The following is a 24,098-nucleotide window of genomic DNA, read 5'->3' on the forward strand; positions in this document are numbered from 1 at the left end:
GCCAAAACTCACACTTGCTGAACTTAGCATACAGCTGATGCTCCTGCAGAGTCCTCAAAGCTACTTTTGCCGGGTCCACTGCTATGCCCTCTCTACTGATGACATGGCCAAGGAATCTGACTTCTGAAAGCCAAAACTCACACTTGCTGAACTTAGCATACAGCTGATGCTCCTGCAGAGTCCTCAAAGCTACTCGTAGATGCTCCTCATGTTCTGCCTCTGATCTGATCTAAGAAGGGACGGAATACCCGGTTCATCAAGTCCATGAATACCGCGGGTGCATTGGTCAACCCAAATGGCATTACCAAGAACTCAAAAGATCCATATCTAGTAAGAAAGGCGGTCTTGGGAATATCCATCTCCCGAACCCGCAGCTGATGATAGCCAGAACGAAGATCAATCTTCGAGAAATACTGTGCTCCCTGCAACTGGTCAAACAAGTCATCAATCCTAGGTAGTAGGTACCTATTCCGGATAGTGACCTTGTTCAACTCTCTATAAAGGCGGTTTTGGGAATATCAATCTCCCTAACCCGCAACTGATGATAGCCTGAACGAAGATCAATCTTCGAAAAACACTGCACACCCTGCAACTGGTCAAACAAGTCATCAATCCCAGGTAGTGGGTACCTATTCCGGATAGTGACCTTGTTCAACTCTCTATAATCTATGCATAATCTCATACAACCGTCCTTCTTCTTCACTGCCTGGCTGCAACTCAATACAGAACTCTACCTCTCTCACCGGAGGTAATCCAGGTATGTCCTGAAAGACATCCTGATACTCTGAGACAACTCTAGTCTCTAATAACTCAGCACCCTGATCCCGTCGCATCACCTCCTCGATGTATGCCAGGAATGACTCCGCAAATTGGTTGCCCTGAGAAGTGGCTACAATCATCTCGGACCCGTCGGACGCTCGCAACTTGACTGTCTTCGCAAAGCAGTCAATACTAACATGGTAGGAAGATAACCAATCCCTACCAAGGATGACACTTGACTGTCTTCGCAAAGCAGTCAATACTAATATGATAGGAAGACAGCCAATCCATACCAAGGATGACATCGAACTCGGACATATGAAACACTATCAAATCGACTATGAACTCCGACTCGTCTAAACTGACGGTACACCTCCTACAAACGCTCTCCAGAAGCGATACCTCACCTAAAGGGGTGGAAACAGATAAAGGGGTGTCTAGTGGCTGAGCTGCAAGCTGGATTCTAGCCATAAACGCATGCGATATGAAAGAATGTGAAGCTCCCGAATAAAAAAAAATACGGGCGGGAAAGGAATTCACAAAGAACGTACCCTCCACTACTGCTCCGCTAGCTCCATGATCACGGGGAACTACAATAAATCCTGCGCCTGTGACTGAAGACGAACTTGCCCCTCAGTCTTCTGCTGCTACTGAATTGGACCATTTCCCTTCTGAGCTCTTGTTGGTGCACTGCGGCACTCTAATGCCTTGTGTCCGACCTTGCGACAGTTAAAACAAGTTCCCCGGAACCTGTGCTACTGACGTGCTTTCTGATCCTATTGAGATCCCTTCTTATGAGGGCCCTGCTGTTGCTGTTGAGGTCCAGTCAAGGGTCACTTGTTCTTACCCTTGTCATTGACGTGCACTCTCTTAGTACTCCCTTCCTTGTCCCTTTGAAACTTAGCTGTCCTATTTTTTTGAGAAATAGCGGTTTCAGCTACTGGTGGTAGTGGTGTAATGTGGTTCATCACAAGCTCCTCGATTGCTGCTATCCTAGCGACTAGGGGAGCCATAAGATATACTAGGTACTAGGGAGCCTACTGTGGCTCAGGTGGTGTCTTATGTGGCTCGGGTGGAGTTTGCTGTGGTTCAGCCTGTCTAGATCTCTGAGTACGTGCCATGCACCACACCGTGCAATAACATGTTTCACCATCACAATTAACATCTATCTAGTAGAGTCAACAACTGGTGTAGGTATAAAACAGGTAAAAGATAATACAAGATATACTAATGGAATGATAACAGTCACATAAATATCCCATCATCCCACATACAGAAATACATAGCCAAGATCTGAGTAGATAAACTGGAATACTCAACAAGTCTCAAATACAAATATCTGACGAAAAGGAAATAAGACACACAGCCTTTACAACTTCTAGAATAAGACTCTCAAATGTCTAAATAAAAATCTACTGTGGAACTCCAAAAGAAAATATAACTAAAGAGACGGCTGAAGCTAAAATGCATCGCCATCAGTCTACGACTCTCCGGGCTCCTGGCTCGTTACCTGAAAGGGGGAGGAACAACGAGCGTCAAAGCGCTAGCGAGTAACATCACAACCAACCCCAAGGGAAAAGGGCTCGTTGTATAAGAAAATACAGTTAATATATAAGAGATCAAAAATCATTGATCTTACTAAAGAGGGTTTTAGTATTTAGAAATTTACAACACGAGCATAGGTACGTCGAGCGAAATAATCCAAACAAGGAAACCCTCATGTATATACCTTACATCTCAAATTGTAAACTCCTAAATACCAAACCCAAGGTTCTAGTGCAGTAATAATAATAAAAGAAATACGACGAACACCAGAGCATGAAAACAGTGTTGTGACATAGCCCACATGAGTATCATGTTATTACTTACATGAATATCATGTCAAAATCTACATAAGTGTCATGTCAAACTCACATGAGTGACATGTCAGAAAACGATTAAGTGTCCAAAACATAGACTATATAAATTAAACGTCCAACCCATAGACTGCATGAAGTAAACGTCCAACTCATGAACTGAAAATAACCGTTGTCCAACGCATGGACCGGATGTGACCGTTGTCCAACGCATGGACCGGATGGTAATGCATATCCAACACGAGGATTAAATAGCAATGCATGTCCAACACGAGGACTAAGTGGGAAGGGTGTCCAACACGAGGACTAAAAGGTAATGCTTGTCCAACACGAGGACTGTGGATTTTAGTCCAACACGAGGACTGTGAAATGGTGAACATATCACTGGGATACATAGTGAAATCTACCTATATCAATTCACAGTCAAAAGAGCTCGGCGGTCGACCGCTCCGGTCGATCGCCAAGCGGACAGAAACCCAATTCTGGGTTTCTGTCAGCTCGAAACCTGAAACAAGATTTGATATTCTACGATAACAAGAGTTTTAACGATTCAAAAATCATACTAAAGATAAACAACTAACCCCAAGCTTGAAATCTACATTTTTAATATTCTAAATCCATGAGAAACAAACCAAAAACGTTTTAATAACTGTAAAAAAATGATTTAACTCTTGTTTAGGCAATTTCAGATCTAGATCTTATTGATAAAAGTCCTTTGGTGAGCTTTTAAAGTTGAAAACATGATTCTCATAACATGTACCATATAGATCTACTATCTCTACAAGAAAATACGATTTTTGGCCCAATAAATTCAATAAAAACTCAAACTTTGCATGAAAACAAAAGGGGGTGGAGTACTCGCCTGAGGGGTGTAGATGAACTTCCAAAAACAAGTGAGAATGATCCTCCTTAGCTGAACACCGATGGATCTCGCGTTGACTCCTCCAAAATCCTCCAAGAATGGATCTGGGGTTTGGAAGAGAAGAGGGTGGGCTGCTAGGGTTTGTAAAACAAAAGAAAAGAGGTGATTTTCGTGATATAACATGTATATATATAGCAGCAAACCCGAAACCCGAAACCCAAAACTGGAAATTCAGTCTGACTAGGAACATTCTCTTCGGTATTTTGGCTATAACTTTCCCATACGAAACCGATCAACGCCGGAGGAACGCATTCGCAAGCGCCGTGCACTATCAGTGCAGGCACGGGCTCAAGCTGAAGAAGCCTGTAGGAAGTTGCAGAAAGAGGTGGCTAAGAAGCCGCCATCAACTCGCAAAGCTTGGAAACCGAAGTCTGAAGCGACAATTCAGACTAAGGAGCAACAACTGCAGCCTCCGAAAGTTCAACCTCCGGCAAATCAATCTAGATCGCCGACGATTTCCACAACTGCTCCGGGAGATCCCGCAGGACCATCCTAAAAAAGGAAGTCAGTCTTGGAGCGCCTCGGTCTACTTTCCGAGGAACGAATCAATGCTCCAATCCAAGGATGTTTGGGCCCACTAACAAAACCCTGAACGAATCAACATGATGGGGGTCGCCGCAACCCTCAACATGACAAAGAAACCGTGGCAGCTATGCGCACCAATTTGCGCATTGAAGTCCAAGAGCCCGCTGAGAACTCACGCCCAAAAAGGCATGTTTCGAGGTGCGTAACTTTTGAAAGCCCGAAGAAGGTAGTTCACTCTCAGAAGGAAACATTATCGTCTGATGATGATTACGTTATACCTGAGAAATCGTGCCAACACACGATAGGTTGCTCCGACTTTCAAACGAACGAGCTATACTATCGTGCTGGGGGTACAAGCAAAACCAGAAAGAGAAGTCCTCGAAGGCTAGAAACTCAGTGCCCTTGTTCAAAGCTCATTCGGGCGGTACTGTCTGAGTGCAACTGCATCAAGACGGTCCCCGAAAGAGTTTCGGTTTTCGAAAGGCTCAGTATCGAAACGCCGAAACCTAGGCCTAGGCGTTTCCGACAAAGAAGAAGGGTAATTGAAGACGGAGAACTTCCTAGGGTCACTACCAATATGACCAGCAAAAGGGCATCGACAAGGGATAATCCCGAGTCAATTCCGTCGGTACCCCAATATCTAACTCGTCTGAGGTCTGGAGCCATCATACGAGGAACTTATGGTAGGGTTCGAATAAGATTACCGTCGGAAGATGAAGAATCAGATTCCTGCTCTGCCGTCGTATCAGATAACACGGTATCCAGCGATGGACAACCCCGCGAGTCATTCATGATAAGCGCGGAACAAGTGGCCAAGATGCTCGAAGAAGACATGGCTAAACAGCAAGAGAACTTCAGGTTCGAAATGCAGATGGCCATGCAGAGTATGAGAGAAATGCATGAGCAACAAATTCAAGCACTGACGAACCAGCAAGGCGAACCAAGCCATCGCAACCAAGTTCATCAGGAAGACGAGGATACGAATGAAACTCGTAATGCCAATAACCCTCCCGTTAATGCAGGGGGTGACAATGAGGATGCTAGTCACAACACCACGCTTCCACCTCAGAATCGTGCTGACGAAAACTCGGGTGAAAGTCTGAAAATCAAAAATCTCGAGAACAAAATTAATACGTTGATTTCCGCTCAAGAGATAAAGAAGACTGGCATTCCTTGTCCCTACCCAAGAGAATGAGAATCAATCCCGTATCCGGCGAAGTTCAACTTAATCAACTTCACGCCGTTTGATGGGAAGGGTTCACCGACTCAGCATTTGATTTACTTCAAATCGCACCTGGGAGTAATCTCCGGTAATGAGCCTCTGATGGTGCGGTCATTCGTCGGCACCCTTCGCGGAGCCGCCTTCGATTGGTATCGCCGCCTCAAGCCAGGTAGCGTGAACAGCTGGGACGATATGGAGACCATGTTCCTCACCAATTTCTTCAACGACGACACCGAAATATCTATTGGATCGTTGCTCGATGAGAAATAGAAAAGACGGGGAGTTAGTCAACGCCTTTGTCAAAAGGTTCCGGAACAAGGCGTTGAATTGCCGGGACCCGATCACTGAAGAGTTTATTCTCCAGACCTGCCACAACAATCTTTCGTTGGACGTGTTGGAAGCAATGGGGACAGCACCGTCCGAAACGTGGAAGGATCTGAAGGTCCGAGGGGAGCAAGCTGAGCGATTCCTCCGAAGGAAGAAATCCGAGAGGGGTCAATCAACAACTAAGCCTCCGAATTCTAACTTTGCCTCCCGTGGTAAGGGCAAGACACCTGCAACGGCTGTTGATGCTAATCAAACGTCGCAACAGCAATCCCGAAGGCAGCAAAAGACTTCGGGTCCAAGACTCCAAAAAGAGTACTCTTTCAAGGACCGAATCCCTCCTTGGAAGCAACAGGATCAAGCTACCACCTATCACATATCAGGAGGAAGCTGACAACACTACGGACCCAAAGTACTGTGCATACCACAGGAGGGTCGTTCATCCCACCAAGGATTGCTTTGCTCTCAAGAATAGCATTCAAACCTTGGTTGAAGCCGGCGTCATATCGCTCAGATAAGCCAAATAAGAAGGGCAACACTCCAAAGAGTATACGAGTATAAACTGTTTCTCAATCCTCCAATAGGTGCATGAGGTTAAACTTCTCCCTACATACTCCAATAGGTATATGAGTCTAAACTGTTTCCCACTGTTGACGGGAAGTTCCTGGAGAATATTACGATAATACTCTTAAGGATAACCCGGTCAGGTAACTGAGAATAATATCCGAACCAGTTCCGCAGAGGAAGCTGGGGGTGGACGATTTATGTGACGGGAAGTTCCTAGAGAATCATATATTCTCAAGGATAACCTGAACATGCGATTGAGGATAACATACTCCTCGTTACACCCAGTTTTGCAAGAAAGCTGGGGGTGGATAATTCGTGTAACGGGAAGTTCCCGAAAGAATGTTAATACTCTTAGGGATCACCCGATCAATATGAACAAAGTGATGAACACTAAGTCCCCTACCGATCAGACTAATTGACGGTGGGACCACCAAATTCTATCAAGTTCAATCCATTCAAACTTCCGCTATGTTCGTACACTCAACACTTTCATAGTTAGAGTCCGGATATAATCTGGTCAAACCTTCATACAGTTAGGACCACAACCAAAATCTCCTCTCGATTCCCCCAATGAATGACTTCCTATAGTTAGGACCAAAACCACAATTCACTCTTGATAAATGAGAAATTCATCTTTAGTTCGGTAATCAAACCTTCCGACAGTTAGGGTTATCTGAATCTTTTCGATTCTTGGAGTGGAGATCCCACTCTTAGTTTCACCTTTCCGGATTCTGGGGGTGGAGATCCCACCTCGAGTCTCCTTTCCAGCTGAAGATAGAATATAAAATTCTTCTTCTTCAGTGTCGGGAGATAGAATATAAAATTCTTCCTCTCCCATTTCGGGTTCGTCTTTGCCCCAAGAGAAGACACCACCTTTTTCAACTCCCAAAATCTGTGCCTCATAGGTACAGGGAATTTTATCCCGAATCCTAAGTAGGGATAAGTCAACGCCTAACACGCGTTGCCGGTTTAGTCTTTCACCGATTGAAGAAGACACTAGAATTCCAGTCTAGGAAGTTTATCCCGAATCCTAAGCAGGGATAAGTCTGTGCCTAACACGTGCTGCCGGTTTAGTCTTTTTCTGTAGAAAAAGACACCAGAGTTCGATTCTCGGGTATTCTATCCTGAAACCTAAGCAAGGATAAGTCTGCGCTTAACCCGTGCCGCCGGTTAGTTCTTAACAGTTAAAAAGAACACTAGTTCACATATTCAATATTGTGACAGGTTGTTATTAATAACACCAGAATCCATGCCTTACATGCATGGGGAATTTTATCCTGAATCCTAAGAAAGGATATGCCGACGCCTAACACGCATCGCCGGTTTAGTCTTTCTCCGAAGAAAAAGACACCAGAGTTCGATTCTGGGGAATTTTATCCCGAAGCCTAAGTAGGGATAAGTCAGCGTCTAAAACACGTGGCTGGGTAGCCTATTCCCATAACAATGGCGAAGTCTACATATTCGAAGTTGTAGCATCAAGTCTAAGGGAGTTCATTCCTTTAGCACAACGTCACATGCAGAACGGATTTAGATAATCCGCATGCTAGCCCGACTCAAATGGTAGTCGGTAAAGGTTAATCAAACTCGTTAAAGGCTGGGGGTTAGCCAAAAATCCTAGAGTCAACGCCTAACACGCGTCGCCGGGTAGTCTATTCCCGTGAGAAAGACGAAGTCTACGTATTCAATATCGTAGCACTAAGAGCGGTAACTCTCTTAGCACAACGTCACATGCGGAACGGATTTAGATAATCCGCATGCTAGTCCGACTCAAACGGTAGTCGGTAAAGGCTTATCAAACCCGTTGATGGCTGAGGGTTTGCCAAAAATCCTATAAATACGAAAGTCACTGACGCATCAGCTTCATTAATTGGTCTCGTGACTTGAGCATCCAACGACGTTCAAAACCCTAAGATCAACGCCGGTCAACGCGTAACCCTAGGTCAACGCCAGTCAACGCGTTGCGATCAAAAAGTTAACATACGATGTTCAAAACCCTAGGGTCAACGCCGGTCAACGCGTAACCCTAGGTCAACGCCGATCAATGCGTTTCAACGAAAGAATCAATACTCCGAAAAGTATACGAGTATAAACTGCTTCTTAATACTCCAATAAGGTATATGAGTATAAACTATTCCCTATTTTTGGTTGAGAAGTTCCTGGAGAATATTTTTATAAATATTCTTAAGGATAACTCAACAACACTTCGCCGGACAACTCGTCGCAAATAAAGACTCAACGCCGACATTCGAGGGTCGGTTCTGTGTTGAACCAACAAGCATGAGCTAAAAGTCAGAAAATCGAGAATCGACTTCAAATTCAAAATTCCGACAGAAGGTCAGACAATAAATGCAGCACCGAAACCCTTACAGACATTCGACAAAGCACCAAACAGCCTGGAGGACTGAAGGAATCAAGAACGGAAGCCACTCCAAATATCCCTTCGTAACCAATCGAAGAATGGGACAATCATATCCAAAGTATTCCAGACTCTTCTATAAAAGAACGAGGCTGAAATACTTTGGAGGGGGTATCTGTAGGCGTATAAAACTGCTTATGGATCCCTTAGCACAGCTCGACACAAACCGACAAACCAACGAGGCGACGAGGTTAACGAATCGCACGCAAGCAACGTAATACATCCATTCGCGTGTGGAATCAAGCCAAGGGTTCGAAGAGTCAACGAGTCATCCAACCAAGGGCAGACTCGGACGAATCAAGATCGAATCAAGATCAGTTTCGAACTCGAACTCAGAAGTGGATTTACTGCCAAATCAGGAATCAGATCTACTGCCAAATCAGGTCAATGATTCAAGTCCAGATAAATCAACCACAGAACCGGATCACGGACTGAACCGAAAACGGATACAATGATAAAACTGAAGACTCAGATCTAAAAAAGATTCAAACTTTAGGGCTTCGAGGACTTGTTCATCCAGATCTGGTGCTTGGCGATCGTCAACACCAAATAAGGCAAGAGTTCGAGAGGACCGGATCTCAGATCTACGCAGGCGTACTCCGGATCAAAGCTTGGCCTTTGATCCCGAGATTTGGGCGATTGTTTCCTTGGTGAATCAATCCCCCCGGCTATTATTTCCTTGGTGAAATAATACCCGTCGTACTGCGTAGATCCGACCGGATCTAGATCTCGCGGTGGTCCACGGATAAACCCCGGCGCAGGCAAAGAACCCACACAAGCGAGCGACCGCAAAACAGGAGCTCGTGATTCGTTCGATAAACAAGGAGAAAGTTGAAATCTTTTTTTTTATTTTTTTTGATTTTCATTGTAACTGGATCTTATAAAACGAACGGATCTTTGTAACTCAAAAAGTTGTTATTTAAGATGGCAATGGAATCAATAATGAAGAAAGTTGCGATTTTTCCCGCGAACACCAAGAACCGGAGGATTCTCAGCAGGAGTGCCTTGTAGATGGAGCAGAAGAAAAAGTTGAAGCTTAGTTATTCCTTTCAGTTTATTTTTGTAATAATTCCTTTTTCACCTGATCATTGTATTTTATATTCTCTAGTATTCTTTTGTTCAGCTTTGTATAAGGGCATGTTTGACCTGTATTTTTATGTCTCGGATGTTATCCCATTTGTGATATGATATTTTTTATTCAGAGTTTGTCTATTATATTATTGTTGATTGTGATCGGGAACCTGTGACTCTGCATTTATTAATTCCTAGACGCTTAGCATATTAGGTTGAGGAGAAATGTTTATTTTTTTATTTATTCTCCTTGATCTAATATGTCACGGGCTTATTCACGTTCCGAATCCCGGGTATTTTGGAAATCGGGGCATGACATTTACAACCTATAAGTAGAAGGAATATGTGGGAATTATTTTAGATATGCTTAACGTTGACTCAGTACATAAGCGGAAATTAGTTATATCCAGCTTAAAGGGCGATGCCGGAGGATAGCACCGATTTTAGTTACACTGGAGCAGCGAATATCAATTTTATGGAAGGATTTCATCTACTATTTCAATAAACAGCTAGAACTAACCCGATTGGGGTAGGGTGACATACTAAGAGTTAATTTTGGAAGCAAGATTGTCCGGAGACCAGGACAAGGACAAGAAACATTTTTCAAGACCAGGAGTGTAAAACCCCATGAGTTTTAAAATATGGTAATAAATAATAATAAATGTGTTATATGGTGATAAATAATATTTATTAATGTTTGAGTATGCTAGAAATTGATTTGAGATCAATTTAATGTATATATGTGAATATAGGAGTGAAATCATGCACTATATACACAAGCCTGAAATCTGGAAAAAATAACCAGTTAAGAGTATACGTGTTTTACATACTGATGCAATTTGAACATAGAAAAACTCAAAAGATTAAAGTTGTAGGTCTCTTCAACATATTTCTAACAAATCTTATATCATCTCATTCTGAGGTTGGATGAGAATGTTACAATCAAAATACATATATATATATATATATACTTATGGTTTCATGAAAAATATCATCTTTACATCAAAGTTTCAAATCCTAGTAGCCCCTCTTCCTCCCTCTCAAACCCTAGCCCTAAAGTGAGTTTTTGGGAGAGTTTCTGAGGAGAACGTCAAGGAAAAGTCAGGATTTTTAGTGTTTGGCGATGGGGTAATCACTTGTTGTTCTTTTTAGAAGTTTGTACACATGCAAAGGCAAGATCACCTCTGTTCAAACCTTTCCCTTGAATAAAAACCATATTTTTAAGAGACTTATATGTTTAACTTTATGTTTAGGGTTTAAATCTAATGTTAAACATGTTACATGTGATGTTTTTGATTAAATCATATGTCAAGAACAGTAGAATAAATCTAAAACTGAGATATTGACCCGATGATGATCATTAAGGTTTCTTTTAATGAGTTAATTACAATTTAATATAATTTATATGCTTTAGATTGTCGAAATAAACAAGAATTAGGTTGTTTTGCATGTTAAACCCTAGATCTATGTGTTCATGTGATTCATCTTGTTTAAACAAACTCCTAGTTAAGTATACATGACAATGGAATCAAGTTTTATTCATATAGATTCATCTTGTTTAAACAAACTCCTAGTTAAGTATACATGACAATGGAATCAAGTTTTATTCATATAATTGATAAGAACCAGAGTTTTTGATGAAAACATAAGAGAAGAACAAAATGTGCATTTTTGGACTGTTCTGTCGACTGAAGTTGACATCAGTCTACTGACGGGAGGTCATCAGTCGACTGATAGCAAGCATCAGTGGACTGACGGGCTTGTGTTTGCCTTGTTGTTTTGTGAGTGACCCTATCAGTCGGCCAATGAAGTTGTCGGTTGACTAATCAGGTCAGCTTTTGTGAGATTGAACTTTTTTCTTGTGTGTTCATTTGGTGAGCATTTTTGCGCAAGACGTGAGTTGATATTCATGCATAGTTGAAGAGTACACGTATAGGGATTGAGTATGCATGATTAAAGTGTTTGGGTTATCAAAATAGGTTACAATCGTTAAGAGTAACGACTATTATTATATATATTATAATTATGATCGGTTGGGTGGGGTTAGTCAGGTCCCACAATGAGACCATGGATGGACTATACTCTGAGTGCTTTAGTCAGGTCCTACAATGAGACTGCAAATGGACTAAACTTCTTTATTAGTACGTATGGAGATACGCAGAGGTTGATATACCTATCTACCAGTCTGCACAAAGATGCGCATAGGTTGAAAAATACCTATCTATAGGTCCACACAAAGATGCGCAGAGGTTAAAATACCTATCTATCGGTCCGTATGAATATGCACTGAGGTTGAAATACCTATCTATCGGTCCATGTGAAGATGTGCAGAGGTTGATATACCTAACTATCGGTCTGCATGGTTATGCGATGAGTCATTATACTTAGTTACTGATCTGCACTGGAGTGCGATGAATTAACATACTTAGTTATTGGTTTGCACGGGAGTATAATGAACTGATATATCTATTTACCGGTCTGCACTGTGGTGCAATGAGTTGAAGTATTCCAAAGAAGGATGATTTGATAAATAACCTAAGTGTAGGTAAATATTAAAATCATCGATATGATCCATTGTGAAAGTATTTCACAACTTAGATCCACGAGTGTGTCAATATCTATTTTACCCACTAAGGGTAGTATGAGGGTTGATATGACATTTTTGGAGATGTTGTTGGCCTTCTTGTTTTGATGATGTTTAACAAACAATTTATTTCTAATGTTGTTTGTCTAGTGTTTGTGTTTTTGTATTTATTCTAGGCAAACAACGAGTTGGGGGATGGATGGAATTGTGCATTCACGATCATATCCAATGGAGGTTGGTGGAATCGTGGAGTGAAGCTACACTATTCAAGTTAAAGATTCAAGTTCATGTTTCATCCTCAAGGGTACCAAGATAGAGCTTCGTTGAAGATCAAGATTGCTTGGGTAGCATTTAGTTTAGGAGTTTATATTATGTGTATTAGCACTTTAAGCTCAATCATATACACAAATACACGTTTTGGTTTTGTATAAATATAGTTATATATATACATATATGTTTTGGTTTGATAGTTTTCAAGTTTTAATATGAAACAATTTAATTTTACAAACATAGTGGTTACTTTTGGAGGTCAAACTAAAATTTTTGTTGGAGGGGAAAACTAATATAGAATATAAGAAATATAAATATGCAAGTTTGAATGTTTTAATTACACATACAATGTCTATTTCAAATTGGACCTCATATTTTTTATATTTAACAAGTATAAATTCTTTTTATGCAAAACCAAGATTAGTGTTATCTACTAAATATGCTCATGTATAGATATTTTTCTAGAGCTTATATTACAATGTTAATGAATTTAGTAGTGAGGATCTAACAAGTGAAAGAAAACCTTATTCACACACGCGCGCGCACACACACACTACTTATAAAAGATGATATGGGTGACAAAACTTTTGATTGTTTCATAATTTTTAGAATTTATTTGATATTTTTAAACAGTGTTTTAAAATCAGCAAACTGTTTTCAAACCCGACAATTTCATATATCAGTTCACGGTCGATCGCCACGGTCAACCGCGCCTGAGTTCTTTCGTCAGTGGGCTGCAGAAACTTTCACGGTCGACCGTCACAGTCGACCGTGAGCTCGAGATTTTCCACGGTCGACCTCCACGGTCGACCGTCGAAGTCTCTGGAGCTTTTCCTGTTGTTTTTGTTGCTTGCGGTTGACCGCCGCGGTCGACCGCCGTTTATCCCAACGGCTCTTTTGGTACAGAATCAGATTTCTGATTCTTGGGCTGTTTGGTCTTTTCCCTTGGGGTTTTTATTGTTGCTTCCTCTTCCTATATAAATCCCCAAACCCCCTTCTATTTTAGCAACCAATGGGATGTTTTAAACAAGTTTAAAAAAGTTTTAACAGGGGTTTAAGTTTGGTTTAAAGCTGTTTTTGGTTTGTTCACAAGTGGAGGAGATCATCTACAGTGTTTGAACTTCATTTTAATCCTCCTCTCCAACTTGATTTTCAGAGAAGAATTCCTAAACTCTATTTTCTAGCTACTTATCGTTTTTGTTCATAATTTCTATATGCTAGATTTTAATTGAGTTTAGTTGATTTTATTTCACTCATTGTTTATACACACCCACTTGAGCTTATTGTATTTATATACATTGTATATTTGGGTTGGTGAGAGTTGTAATAATTGAGTGTGAGCTTTTATTGTGTTCTCATCCATATTAGAGGACAATCATTCTTGTAATTATGCTTATTGTGAGAATCACTTTGTAATACACTTGTACACCGAGAGAAGTGTGTGGCGAGAGTCGGGGATTGTCTCGGTTGACGAACCTAGGGAGAGGTTGTATCCGAGCACTTGAGGGAGACACGTCTAGTTCAATACTTGAGAGGGTGTAGAGTGGGATTGCAAGAGTGTGTAAGTTGTAGAGTTTTCGGTAAACTAGAAAACCGTATTGTGAGGTGTAAACGTTGTTCGGGTAAACTTAAAAAACCCAGTTGTGATAGTGAAGATCTCCTCGAGGTGAGGAGCGGAGACGTAGGTCGTGGGGACTGAACTCCGTAATCATATCGTTTGTTTGTGATTGCATTGGCGCACATATTTTTATGTTCATATCTTATATCGCCTTTGTATATTGCTTGTTGATTATATTGCCCACTATCTAGTTTAGATTGTGTACCCTTGTGTTAATTATATATCCTTGCATATATCTTATAGTATATCTCATTGCTAGGATATTTACTTTAGTTCATATTGCCATCCTAGCTCATATATATTATTGTATTTTATACTTGCTGGGATAACTTGTTAATTAATTTTAATTAGCATTTAATCGGATTAGATTAGCATAAGACCCTAATCACACCCCTCTAGGGTCTAACAATTGGTATCAGAGCTTGGTGCTCTTTGATTTAAGGACTAATCGCCTTGAGTTAAAGATCCAAGTTATCTTATTTGTGCTAATCTAGTTATGATTATATTTGTCTTGCTTGCATATATTCACATATATATCATGAATATAAATGTATTTCGTTTAGGCTATGAATCAAATGTTGCTCCTAAATTTATTAATTTTCCCTATGCTCAATGGGCTTCTAGATTTAAACTATTTGTTGAATCTAGAAATATCTTTTCCCTATGCTCAATGGGCTTCTAGATTTAAACTATTTGTTGAATCTAGAAATATCGACTTATGGGAAATTATTGATTGCGCTTATATTGTGCCCACATTGGAGAAATCCAAGTAGAGCGATCATGATAATAAAATGTTTACAATGAACAAGCTTTTGTTAGAATTTTTGCTAAATGCTTTTGACTCATCCTTTTCTAAAAAATTTGTTTATTTTGATAGTGCTTACAAACTTTGGAAATTTATTGAAGCACATCAAGGGGACTTGGAGGCAATCCGACAAGCTTTGGAGGATTCTTCTTCAAGTTCACGTGGAGCATCATGCACACGACCACAAGAGGATAACTCTTGTGTAGTAAGCGATTTCCGATTCCGATAATGATTTATCTATTGATGAACTCGCTTGTGCATATGAAAGATTATCTCATGACTATACTAAATTGCAAAATAATTTTATTGATCTTAAGAGCAAGCATGTTAGTTTAAAATCCGATCATGAGTCGCTAGCTTCCAAACTTGATATTGTTGTTAAAGAGAATACTATCTTGAAAGAAAACAATGAGTTATTAAACTTGGAAAATAATAACATGTCTTCATCTATTGCTAGCTTAACTCATGCTGATAATGATGCCATGATAGAAGTAGAAACTATTAGAAATGAGTTTAGTTCTTTTAGAAATGATCATGTTTCATCTACTTCTATTTCCAATGCTTGTATGCATAATGATAAATTGAATCTTCTAAAAAATCGTACATCATGCTTAGATTCAACTTTTATCACATGCATTGATAATCATAAGAAACTTATGGACAAGTGTGCTAAATCTAATGCTATAACTTTAAAATCACCTACACACTATGCACACTTGTATAGCAAAGTTTACAAGTGCTCCATTTGTGGTCGTAAAGACCATTTAGCTAAATTTTGCTATGATGCACACAAATATAAAAATGTCAATGCTCCTTGTGCATCTCATCACACAAATATAAAAATGTCAATGCTCCTTGTGCATCTCATCAAGTCTCTTCATCACATGTACACACACATGTACCCATTGTTCATCTAAGCATGCTAATGTGTATCATTGTGATTTTTGTGGTAGAGTTGGTCACTTAGCTAAGTTTTGTTTTGATTTGCGAAAAGTTTCTAAATCACAAAATATTTCAAGTAGACCAACATTATTTCAAAATGTTTCTCATTTGCAAAATAATCTTAAAATACCATCTTTATTTACAAATGTTCCTCGTGCACGTCCACATGGTCAACATAACCAAATGCATCCTCTTCATTGCACTTATTGCAATCGAATGGGTCATTTGCATAATTATTGCTATGACCGGACCCATGCACTAAATGCACCCAAATGGGTTCATAACCCTAGGGCTTTGAGCTTGAATGATAAGGGTCATGTTCCTAAACCTTTTGGTACCAATAATACTTGGGTACCAAAACAAATTTGATTTTAAACCAAGAAATTTAGTGTTTTTATTTTTCTTTTTTTGGTTTTAAAAAATGTATTTTAAAGTTTTATGAAAATAATTCCTTTTATTGGTCAAATTCTTTTGTTTTCATGATTATTGGTTTTGTTTTGATGAGAGGTTTGTATTTATATAACCCTCCGGGTTTATTGGGTGTTTATTCCCAAATCATGTTTATCGATTATATGGGTTAGAAAAAGCTTAAGAGCTTGATATATTGTTGCCTCTATTGAAATTTTTTTGTCAAAGATTTTGCTTTGATTTGTTGCTTTGAATTCATTATATTTCACTTATATGATGATATTTATACTTTGAATTCATTATATTTCACTTATATGATGATATTTATATGTTTGTACTCATGGATCATCTATTCGTGCCTTATAATTCACTTATATGATGATATTTATATGTTTGTACTCATGGATCATCTATTCGTGCCTTATAATGTATTCTATATATGATTTGATCAAGTCTTACAAATAATTTTTTTTATCAAACATTGTTTTTGAACTTAAATATTGATTTATGATTTCATTAATTACTTTGTTTTCATTTGAAAACTTTTTGCATGATTCTCATGTTCTATCTATTTATGATTTCATTAATTACTTTGTTTTCATTTGAAAACTTTTTGCATGATTCTCATGTTCTATCTTTTGATTTCATAAATCTATTTTTATTTGAAAACTTTTTGCATGATTCTCATGTTCTATCTTTTGATTTCATAAATCTATTTTTATACACTATGATTTTAAAATTGTTTAATGAGACACTTCTTTCATATTAACATATTTATACGTGTTCTCATTATCTTTTTGTATGTGGGTTATGTTTAGCATGCTTTTAATCTATGCTCTCTCACATATGTATGCCTTAGCATTCATTTCATATATTCTATATGGCATTTTAATAAGGGGAACAATCCCCATATATATATATTTTTATACACACCCATGCTTATTGATAGGGGGAGCTTTCGCTCTCTTCATCCTTTTATCCCCTTTTTGATGTTATCAAAGGGGGAGAAATATTGTGAGTATATTCTTTCTTGTTTATATGCATGATATATTATACTTACAATATTTATTTTCTTTCATGCATATATCATTTTTGTAAATTGTTTGTCATCATTAAAAAGGGGGAGATTGTTGGCCTTCTTGTTTTGATGATGTTTAACAAATAATTTATTTCTAACGTTGTTTGTCTAGTGTTTGTGTTTTCGTATTTATTCTAGGCAAACAACGAGTTGGAGGATGGATAGAATTACGTATTCACGATCATATCCAATGAAGGTTGGTGGAATCGTGGAGTGAAGCTACGCTATTCAAGTTAAAGATTCAAGTTCATGCATCATCCGCAAGTGTACCAAGATAGAGCTTCATTGAAGATCAAGATTGCTTGGGTAACATTTAGTTTAGGAGTTTATATTATGTGTGTTAGTACTTTAAGCTCAATCATATACATACATACATGTTTTTGTTTTGTATATATATAGTTATATATATACATATATGTTTTGGTTTGATAATTTTCAAGTTTTAATATGAAACAATTTAATATAATTAGAAAACATATTTTTGTTTCATACTTATATGCATATATATGATTTCATCAATATCAATTTTATTTAGTTAAATGAAATCATGTTTTAGTGCATTATATGTGTATTTTGATAAAATACTACATTCATTGTTTATAGACTTCATAACAATAGTTTACATCTTTCTTCAAGTCTATAAAATCATTTTGTAAAGTTTCAAAACATGGTTTAGCCAAAATATCAAAATTCATATGTTTACATTTTCATGTTTTGGACTATTTTATAAAATGATGATATTTCTCATTTGGGAAGTACTTTTAGAAAACCAGTTTTTATAGCATGTGTATTATCATGTCTACAATCATTTCCTAAAGTTTCATAATTTTTAGAATTTATTTGATATTTTACATAGTAATTTAAAATCAGCAAATTGTTTTCACATCTGTCAATTTCATATATCAGTTCACGGTTGACTACCACGGTCGCCCGCGCCTGAGTTCTTTCGTCAGTGGGCAGCAGAGACTTTCACGGTCGACTGTCATGGTCGACCGTGAGCTCGAGATTTCCCACGGTCGACCGCCATGGTCGACCGCCGAAGTCTCTGGAGCTTTTCCTGTTGTTTTTGTTGCTCGCGGTCGACTGCCGTTTATCCCAACGGCTCTTTTGGTACAGAATCAGATTTCTGATTCTTGGCCTGTTTGGTCTTTTCCCTTGGGGTTTTTGCTGTTGCTTCCTCTTCCTATATAAACCCCCAAACCACCTTCTTTTTTAGCAACCAATGGGATGTTAGTTTAAAAAAGTTTTAACAGGGGGTTTAAGTTTGGTTTAAAGTTTTTTTTGGTTGGTTCACAAGTGGAGGAGATCATCTACAATGTTTGAACTTCATTTTAATCCTCCTCTCCAACTTGATTTTCAGAGAAGAATTCCTAAACTCTATTTTCTAGCTACTTATCGTTTTTGTTCATAATTTCTATATGCTAGATTTTAATTGAGTTTAGTTGATTTTATTTCACTCATTGTTTACACACACCCACTTGAGCTTATTGTATTTGCATACATTGTATATTTGGGTTGGTGAGAGTTGTAACAATTAAGTGTGAGCTTTTATTGTGTTCTCATCCATATTAGAGGACAATCATTCTTGTAATTGTGCTTATTATGAGAATCACTTTGTAATACACTTGTACACCGAGAGAAGTGTGTGGCGAGAGTCGGGGATCATCCAAAGAGGAGTGACATCGATTGACGAACCTAGGGAGAGTTTGTATCCGAACACTTGAGGGAGACACGTCTAGTTCAACACTTGAGAGGGTGTAGAGTGGGATTGCAAGAGTGCGTAAGTTGTAGAGTTTTTGGTAAACTAGAAAACCATATTGTGAGGTGTAAACATTGTTCGGGTAAACGTAGAAAACCTGGTTATGATAGTGGAGATCTCCTCGAGGTGAGGAGCGGAGACGTAGGTCGTACGGACCGAACTCCGTAATCATATCATTTGTTTGTGATTGCATTGGCGCACTTATTTTTATGTTCATATCTTATATCGCCTTTGTATATTGCTTGTTGATTATATTGCCCACTATCTAGTTTAAATTGTTTACCCTTGTGTTAATTATATATCCTTGTATATATCTCATAGTATATCTCATTGCTAGGATATTTACCTTAGTTCATATTGCTCATCCTAGCTCATATATATTGTTGTATTTTATACTTGCTAGGATAACTTGTTAATTAATTTTAATTGGCATTCAATTGGATTAGATTAGCATAAGACCCTAATCAACCCCTCTCTAGGGTCTAACAGATGTGTGATGTGGTATTTCCTGTATATCTTTCTTGTATTCATTAATTCTTAGTTTTGGAGTTAATATTTAGCAATTCATAATTTGAGACATATGATATATATGTAAGGGTTTTCTTGTTTGGATTTTTCTTCCGACGTAATAATTCTACTTAGTTAGGGGTTAAGTGAGAATGTTTTCATTCTAGATTGTTAAGTGTAGATATTTCTATATTTCATATCTAGAGATTAATGGCATGAGATGTGTATGTGAGGGTTTCCTTATCTGGATTATCCCCTTAATATGCTTTTCTGGTATTATTAATCTCTAAGATACCATTGTGGAATTTCTGAGATGAAATTCTTTTAAGGGGGGAAGAATGTAAAACCCCGTGAATTTGAAAATAAGGTTATAAATAATAATAAATATGTTATATGGTGATAAATAATATTTATTAATGTTTGAGAATGCTAGAAATTGATTTGAGATCAATTCAATGTATATATGTGAATATAGGAGTGAAATCATGCACTATATACACGAGCCTGAAATAAGGAAAAATGACCAGTTAAGAGTATATGTATTTTATACACTAATGTAGTTTGAATCTGGAAAAACTCAAAAGATCAAGGTTGTAGATCCCTTCAACAGATTTCCAAAAAAATCTTATATCACCTCATTCTGAGGTCGGATGATAAAGTTACCGCCAAAATACCAAAGGGTAATTTCCTAGTCAGACCAGGTTTCCTGGTTCAGGACAAACGGGTATATTTCGGGTTTATATATATATATATATATATATATATGTATATACATATATATGTATATACATATATATGTATATACATATATATGTATATACATATATATGTATATACATATATATGTATATACATATATATGTATATACATATATATGTATATACATATATATGTATATACATATATATGTATATACATATATATGTATATACATATATATGTATATACATATATATGTATATACATATATATGTATATACATATATATGTATATACATATATATGTATATACATATATATGTATATACATATATATGTATATACATATATATGTATATACATATATATGTATATACATATATATGTATATACATATATATGTATATACATATATATGTATATACATATATATGTATATACATATATATGTATATACATATATATGTATATACATATATATGTATATACATATATATGTATATACATATATATGTATATACATATATATGTATATACATATATATGTATATACATATATATGTATATACATATATATGTATATACATATATATGTATATACATATATATGTATATACATATATATGTATATACATATATATGTATATACATATATATGTATATATATATATACATATATATATATATATATATGTATATACATATATATACCTATGTATTCATGAAAAATATCATCTTTACAACAGAGTTTCAAACCCTAGTAGCCCATCTTCCTTTTTGTCAAACGCTAGCCCTAAAGTGAGTTTTTGGGAGAGTTTGTGAGAATAACGTCGAGGAAAAGTCAGGATTTTCAGTGTTTAGCGACGGGGTAATCACTTGCTGTTCTTTTCATACACTTGTACACGTGCAAAGCCAAGATCACCTCTGTTCAAACATTTCCCTTGAATAAAAACTATGTTTTAAAGAGATTTATATGATTAACTTTATGTTTAGGGTTTAAATCAAATGTTAAACATGTTACATGTGATTTTTTTGATTAAATCTTATGTCAAGAACAATAGAATAAATCTGAAACTGAGATATTGACCTAATGATGATCATTAGGGTTTATTTTAATGTGTTAATTACAATTTAATATGATTTATATGCAAGAATTAGGTTGTTTTGCATGTTAAACCCTAGATCTATGTGTTCATGTGATTCATCTTGTTTAAACAAACTCCTGGTTAAGTATACATGGCAATGGAATCAAGTTTTATTCATATAATCTGATAAAAACCCAAGTTTTTGAAGAAAACACGAGAGAAGAACAAACTATGCATTTTCCGCCAGTTCAGTCGACTAAAGTTTCCATTAGTCTACTGATGGGAGGTCATCAGTCGACTGATAGCAAGCATCAATCGACTAACGAGCTTGTGTTTATCCTGTTGTTCTGTGAACGACCCTATCAGTCGACCGATAAGGTTGTCGGTAAACTAATCAGATCAGCTTTTGTGAGATTGAACCTTTTGTTTGTGTTCGTTTAGTGAGCATTTTTGTGCAAGAGGTGAGCTGATATTCATGTATGTTTTGAAGAGTACACGTACGAGGATTGAGTACGCATGATTACATTATTTAGGGTATCCAAATAGGTTACAATCATTAAGAGTAACATCTATTATTATATATTATAATTATGATTAGTCGGGTGGGGTTAGTCAGGTCCTGCAATGAGACCACGGATAGACTATACTCCGAGTGCTTTAGTTGGGTCTTACAATGAGATCGCAGATGGACTACACTTCTTTATCGATTCACATGAAGATGTGCAGAGGTTGATATACATATCTATTGGTCCGCATGTACATGCACAGAGGTTGAAATACCTATCTATCGGTCCATACGAAGATGCACAGAGGTCAAAAAATCTATCTGTCGGTCCGAACGAAGATGCACAAAGGTTGAAATACCTATCTATCAGTTCGTACAAAGATGCGCAGAGGTTGATATACCTAACTATCAATCCGCATGGTTATGCGATGAGTCATTATACTTAGTTACCAGTCCGCACGGGAGTGTGAGGAATTGACATACCTAGTTATTGGTCCGCATGGGAGTGCAATGAACTGACATATCTATTTATTGGTTCACATGGGGGTGCGATGAGTTGAAGTATTCCAAAGAAGGACGATTCAATAAATAACCTAAGTGTTGGTGAATATTGACATTATTGATATGATCCATTGTGAAAGTATTTCATAACTTAAATACACGAGTGTGTCAATATCTGTTTTACCCACTAAGGGTAATATGAGGGTTGCTATGACATTTTCGGAGATGTGTGATGTGATATTTCCTATATTATCTTTCTTGTATTCATTTATTCTTAGTTTTGGAGTTAATATTTAGCAATTCACAATTTGAGACATATGGTATATACATGAGGGTTTTCTTGTTTGGATTATTTCGCTTGATGTACCAGTCTCGTATTGTAAGTTTCTAAGTATTAACCCCGGTTTAGTATAGGGTAAATGAACTAGGTAGACTATGCACTTATAGGTAGAGCCTCCATCATACCTAGTAGCCCTTCCCCTTGGACAGATGGAGATGATCTTGCTAGTGCTCTGACACTGTGGTTTTCACTTCTTTTCAGGCAGCGGAGCAGAGTTTCGGAGAGCCGCAGGTTGACGGATTTTCAGCATAGTCGACGTCATATATGTTTAGTAGTTTTGCTCCACAGATATTTAGTTTATATTTCTAGTTGATGTTTAGATTTGTATTACACTTCGAGAGCTGAGAGAGCTTATGTACTTTTCAGTTGACTCTGGTAGTTGAGATTTTAAATTATTTATTTCAGATTGTTGGACATATTTTCTTTTATATCTGTTGAGATCTGATTATTTAGAGATTTATCAAATATTTATGTGTTCTATTTCTTATCTTCATCTCTTTTATATCTGCTTGTACCTGTACTATCTTATTTATTTTCACTAGAGGGATATTTCTGTGATGGTGAAACATATCATTGCACAGTATAGGTGCATGGTAGGTTTGACATCCTTGGTTTTACCTTAGACTGTAGCCTTGTGTGAATTCGGGGGCGTCACAGGGAGAACCCAGCAACAGGGTAAGGATTTTCATCACCACTAGTAGAACAGTAGTCAAGGTCAGCAGTCGCAGGGCTACGACTACGACCAGTAGCAGAGGATTGAGGCACCACCTACCATTCCAAGGACCAAGGGGCCAGTAGGCCAAATATACACTATCTAGGAGATTCCTGAGGGATAGATAGTCTCATAGATTCCACCACCAATAGCACAGTAGTCGCCAACCACCGACATAGTTTATGTAGTCGTACTGCGTGATCATGATGCGAGTGGAGCTTTCTTAGTGATTATTCCTTTCCAGCTCGGATCTTATTCGATTTAGGAGCTTTGTATTCTTTTATCTCTCATACCTTCATGTATAGACTCCAGCTAGTTACACATCCTTTAATGTTTCATTATCCATCTCTTCTCCTTTAGGGAAGGTATCCCTATTTGAGAGTATCTGTAGAAGATGCGTCATTAGTCTAGATGAGTCCGAATTCATTTTTGATCTGATCATTTTTTCGATGTCGAAGTTTGACGTCATTGTCGATATGGATTGGCTATCATCCTACCATGTTAGTATCGATTATTTTTATAAAATAGTTAGTTTGCGAGTGTTCGATGGGTCTAAGTTGATAGTAGAGACCTCACGGGGCAACTAGTTTGCAGAGTCATTTCTGGATCGGGGTGATACGTG

Source organism: Asparagus officinalis, chromosome 8, assembly GCF_001876935.1.
Source record: "Asparagus officinalis chromosome 8, Aspof.V1, whole genome shotgun sequence".
In the NCBI taxonomy this organism is placed as follows: Eukaryota; Viridiplantae; Streptophyta; class Magnoliopsida; order Asparagales; family Asparagaceae; genus Asparagus; species Asparagus officinalis.